The 5,851-nt window shown below is 38.8% G+C and overlaps 1 long non-coding RNA gene across 2 annotated transcripts; it reads right to left on the minus strand.

The window, feature by feature from the left end:
- Window positions 1-312: 312 nt before the first annotated feature.
- LOC103680914 lies at window positions 313-5,614 on the minus strand. 2 transcript variants are annotated; one of them, XR_573186.2, is made up of 3 exons: window positions 5,580-5,614; window positions 2,113-2,292; window positions 313-1,474 (listed from the first exon to the last, which is right to left on the minus strand). It is a non-coding gene; the product is annotated as an uncharacterized LOC103680914 (long non-coding RNA). The 2 variants fall into 2 exon arrangements; XR_005832692.1 differs by lacking the exon at window positions 5,580-5,614 and adding an exon at window positions 2,737-3,253.
- Between the last annotated feature and the right edge of the window lie 237 nt (window positions 5,615-5,851).

Below are 5,851 nucleotides of genomic sequence, written 5' to 3' on the forward strand. Positions count from 1 at the left end.
AGATGGAGACATTTAACTAAAATGCTATCCCTTTAAAATTTTTCCTTAACTTCTAGCTTCCTATATTTATTACACAAATTCATAAATAAATGTGATTACATCAATTCAATGTACTATTGGATATATTTGCAAATTCAAATTTGTCACAATTTTCTTACACCCATGTATTGCATGGAGGGAGGTAAATGTAGTGATTAACCTCAGAATTTATTTCTGAGAATTTGTTTCTTAGTTGTGGATCATAGCAAAATAAGTATGAAAACCACTGTCCTAGACAAACTTTTTCACACGGGCACTAGGAGACATGTGTACTTCTTTTGGGGAATGCTTATGATAGGCAAAACAAAACAAACTAAAATAAATGAGAAATAATCCAAATATAAGAACCAAGAAGAAATAAATTGTGGCTTATCCATTCAAGGAAATGAATTACAGAACCACATGTATAATTGTCAGAAACAAAATATTCAGTAGAAAAGCAAGTTGCAGAGAAGTGCATTTAACATCATGTCATTTATATACAGCTCAAAATATGTAAAGCTAAATCTAAACTGAGCAGGCCTATGTATGGGAGAAAACGGAAAACAAATGCAAGGGAGTGAGTGACACAGAATTCAGGATGGTGATTTCCAGAGAGATTCTGGAGGTGGAGGAATGGGAATTGGGAAAGGCACCTAGGAGGTTTCTAAGGTACTAGCAATGTTTCTTACAGTGGATAGAGTATACGCTGAAGTTCTGTATTGTTATCACCCATTTTAATGATCACTTATTTTATATGGCTTTTAAGTAAGCAATAAATAATGAAAACAACACAGAAGTTAAGGTATAAGGTAAAGGAGTCTCCCTAGTTCTTTCCTTAAACCAAGAATATGCCCACAGCAAATTTCTGCACTGGGTACATTTCTGGAGAGGGGCTATAACAATCAAGATTTGCCTGTCCATCACATTGGCTCCATCATCCTAAACAATTCATTCTTCCCCACTTCTGAGTCCACCATCTCCAGCTCTTGTTGCTTTGGGGGAAGAATATATGCACGGATCCACTCATGTTTGTTCCATTGGCTTCTTTAGAGAACAGGTCCTTCTCATTTCATGACTGCTTCTCTGGGTTTTAGGTGCACTAATCTGGTGTGCAATAGGCATCTTTCCTGCCCACCCCTAAGTTTCTAGCATGGATACAGGTTTTCCCTATTTTTCAAATCTTTGTTTAGTCATTTCAAATGTAATTAAATACCTGGATTCAAGCCACCACCTCGGCTTACAAATGATACTGCTGTGTTTTAAATGGACAGGTAGACTTTCTAAGACTCTTGTTTAGAGACTGGTGCTACAATTCTGGAACTGTCATCCCCAATGATGCTGCGGCCAACTCACCCTTCATTACAGGCGTATTGAACAGTGGATCCAAACCGGGTGTCTCCGTTTACGATCATTTTGCCATTTAAGGGTTCTGCAGGAGTGCCACATGACTTACCTAGGGGAGAGAAGCAGAATTTGGGGATTGGGTATAGAACTCTCCGATCTTCTCTCAATAAGAACATAAGGTCCCAACCTGGCTGGAACTTACTGAAAATCACTTGTCGCTCTACAGATTTTGACACCTGGAAGAAACTTACAAGACAGCCTCAGGGTCAGCCACCTACTAAGCTCCAAGTTCACAAAAGACCTCCCTTCCTGATGGATCTCATGCCTGCATCGTGCCTTCCCAGAAAATCGTAAGCTTCACTTATTACCAAGGTGGTTATTTTGTCATTCAGCCAGTGTAAATCAAGGATCTCAATGTCTGGAATTTTCTCCCCACCTATGCTTTTCTTTTCTTTTCTGAGTCATTCCTGACCTAGTTCCAGTGGGGACAATGGGAAACCCCTACTGAATGGAGATTTTCCCTGCATCATGCCTTGTGATGGTCATTTCTCATGAAATGAACTTGCGATGAAGGTGCCAGCAAGTGAGGGGTAGGCAGATGTGACAGACAGAGAAACTCTCCCATGTGCTCTACTTGAGGCAACTTTAACGAGTCATATGTGTCTTAGTTCCAAAATCTGAAGAATTGAATCAGCTCTTATGAATGCTTGATTGACACAGAGGAGTTCTCAGTCCAGAGGTACTTACGTGTACAGATGTTTTCAGCGCTTGACCAGACTGAGTTCGGTAGGCAGGTGATAGAGAACACTCTCTTCTGGTAACCAGGGCGGCACTCATACTTCAAAGATGTCCCAATGGGAAACTCATACTCGTCAGTCGGATTTGCAGGCTTGGCAAAGGGAAGCTGTTCCGGGGCTTTGCATTTACCTGGAGGCCAAGACCACAGTGACATCCCAGTGAACGGAGAAACTTCTACTCTGCTTCCTCTTTCCCAATATGCTTCATAGATGTGATCAAAGAAAAGAGCACCTTACTAATGTTAAAATGATTGCTTCTCTCAGCAGTGATCTTAGAAAGGAGCTTTTTGTTTCATTTTTAAGCTTTATTTATTTTGAGAGAGAGAGAGAGAGAGAGAAAGAGTGCACATGAGAGGGAGGACGGGCAGAGAGAGAGAAAGAATCTCAAGCAGACTCCCCACTGAGTGCAGAGCCCAATGCGGGGCTTGATTCCAGGGCCTCAAAATCATGACCTGAGGCAAAGTCAGCCACTTAACCAACTGAGCCACCCAGGCGACCTTGTCCACAATTCTTAATAACTATGTTGAGCACTGCTCAACTTCTCAAACCTTAGAATTCAACTGTAAACCACTACCTCATTTCTTCTTCTACAATAACGTTCATTTGATACTTAATCACAGCCACTGTTAAAAACCCAGTTCTGCCAACATTTCTTGTCATCAAGAGGAACCTACAGAAAGAAATAAAATAAAATAAATGGAATCTCTTGCCTCTCACGTAGCCAGGAGCTACAGGTAGCTAGAGTTGCACAGTATCTGAGAGATACCAAGTTCCGCTGTTTCCCCCCAAAATTAAAAATAGTGCATAGGTCTCCTGTGCAGTCCTGGAGGCTCCCAGGGCACATCAGCCCACATTTTGGGAAATGCAGCACTCTGCTAATCTTTGTCTGTAAAGTGGGTTTGTCTATTTGTATTTAATAGAACTGTTGATGTATTTAGGATTGGATCTATCATCTTACTATTTGATGTTTACTTGTCCTCTTTCTTATGTTCTTTATTCTCTTCTATTTTGCCTCATTTTGATTACGAATTATATTTATTAATTTACTGTTATTTCCTTTTTTTAAAAAAGATTTTTTTTTATTAAAAGAGAGAAAGACTGAGCAGGGGGAGGGACAGAGGAGAGCTGGAGAGAGAGAATCTCAAGCAGACTCCCTGCTGAGCGTGACCTGAGATCATGACCTGACCCAAAATCAAGAGTCAGATGCTCAACTGACTGAGCCACCCAGGAGTCCCTATTGTTATTTCCTCTCATTAGTTTATTTGTTACACATTCTTTTACAGCTCTGTTAAAGATAACATGCATCCTTATCATTAACATGCAGTGAACAACTATCATTTCCCTGAAATGCAAGAACTATAGAAATGCTAACTCCATTTACCTCCTTCCTGTCTTCTGTTCTATCACGATTATGTTTTTAAATTCTACATATATTTTACATTCCCATTAGTCATATTCAACGTACACACCGCCAGCTGTTTGCTGGGCTACAGCCATTTGCTACTAAGCTGGACCCTAATGGTAATAGATTCCCTCAGCAGGCTCAGCTAGGATTTTGAAAATCTGGAGAAATGTGTGGTTGCCTAAACAACGAGCTCCCAAAGACATCCATGCCCTCATCCTTAGAGCCGGTGAATGTGACCTAATATGGCACCAGGGCTTTGCAGATGTGATTACATTAAGAATCTCATGATGGGAAGATTATCCTGGATTAGCTGGGTGGCCGTATGTGCAATCACAAAGGTCCTTAAAAGAGGGAGGCAAAGGATCAAAGACAGAAGAAGGACATTTAAAGATGCTGCGGTGTTGGCTTTGAAGGTAGAGAAAGGTGGCCATGAGCCAAAGTATGCGGGCAGCCTCTGGAAAAGAAAAGAGCCAGGAAACCTAATCTCCTTGGAGCCTCCAGAAGAAACACAGTAGAAGTAGCCTTCCAGTAGAAGTAAAATGCCTAGTCATATGGCACATTTGTGTGTAGCTTTTTAAGAAACTGCCAAACTGCTTTCCAAAGTGGTTGCATCATTTTACCAAGGAGCAGTGACTCCAGGTACTTCACCTTGTTGCTGACCCTCGGTATGGTCAATTTTTAACATTTTAGCTATTCTGGTGGGTGTATATTGTCATCACATTGTGATTTTTGTCTTGGGTGACACAGTCCACTTGGCAATACTCCCAATTCAAACTCTCCATTCAAGGTAGATGGGTTTGTTCTGTGATAGAACCACAATTTACTTATTATTACTTCCATGTCCTTGGTCAAACATAAATCGTCAACCTGGAGGACACTCTGCTCTCCATTCTGCATGTCCTACTCTTTTATGAAAAGATCTGCAAGTGTTTTATTTAAACATCTCTATCGGTAAAGAAAGAAAGAGCATGCACTTTAAAAAATTTTATATATTTACATTTTATATAAAGAAAAATCTTTATGTATTCATATATTAGTATACTATATAGTATAATTGGTATATTATATAATCTAATTTAATCTATAATATTATATATTCTAATAGATAATGTGGTATGTTATATATGACATATTAATTTAGTATATTACAATATATTTTGTAAAATATATATTATACAGATTAATGGATATTATAAATTATAAACCACATAAACCATAACAACTTAATACTATATATTAAATTATACTCATATTACATAGCTTAATAAAGCTATTATATATAATATATAATGCAATTATGTATGTTAATTATATAACAAATTGTAATGTCATGTTATGTAAGTAAACATAATGTAATGTACATATATAACGTTGTTATATAACAAAAATATAATTAGATTATATTACATATATTGTTTTTGGTAAAATATTAAATATATTTCAGTATTTGTATGTATTTAATAATTTCATATGTATAAATATATACATATATCTACATATAAAATATATAATAGATGGGTAGATATTATATAAACATAGAAATTTTAAAAATATGATACAGATAAAATAAACATTTTGAATGCTTTGCTAATCAGGAAGACCCAAGGCAGGCAGGTCCCAAGGCACTACTTATCTACCGTTCAGTGGGAAGACTGACTCTTTTAATGTAGACCTCTCAGCCTTTAAACAGGATCACCTGTATTCTCCATCTGCAAATGGCATCAGAGGGGAGTACCACCCCGATCTATAAAGGACCCCTTCAGTGCGGTCTGTCCTCACTGGTGCACAGAGCTTGTGTGGACAATCACAGCCACGAACGAGCCCCTGATTGTCAGGCACTGTCATTTAATGCCAGACTGATAGGTAAAAGGAAGGAGTTGCCAAGAGCACAGGCTTGAACTCTACCTCTCTAGGGCATCTTGAGTTCCCATTGCCAAAAGTGAGACAAAGGGTCAACAAAATGCAGTCACAGGCTGAGCAGAACACTTAGAAGGAGCAAAAGGAATACAAACCCCTGCATCGGAGTTTCTTTAGTTATTTCCACTGCATCAAATCTGAAGTAAAATACAGCCATCAACATGTGTTTTTTGCTCTGCACACCCATCTGTCCAATAGAAATACAACTTTTTTTTTTTAAGCAGGTTCTATGCCCAGGAGGGAGCCCGATGCAGGGCTGAACCCACAACCCTGAGATCTAGACCCAATGGGCCGCTCAACTGACTGAGTGACCCAGGCACCCGGACATACAACTTGGAATAGAGGTGGCAGGAAAGAGTGTTTTCTT

This window comes from Ursus maritimus, unplaced genomic scaffold (genome assembly GCF_017311325.1).
Source record: "Ursus maritimus isolate PB19 unplaced genomic scaffold, ASM1731132v1 scaffold_552, whole genome shotgun sequence".
Classification (NCBI taxonomy): Eukaryota; Metazoa; Chordata; class Mammalia; order Carnivora; family Ursidae; genus Ursus; species Ursus maritimus.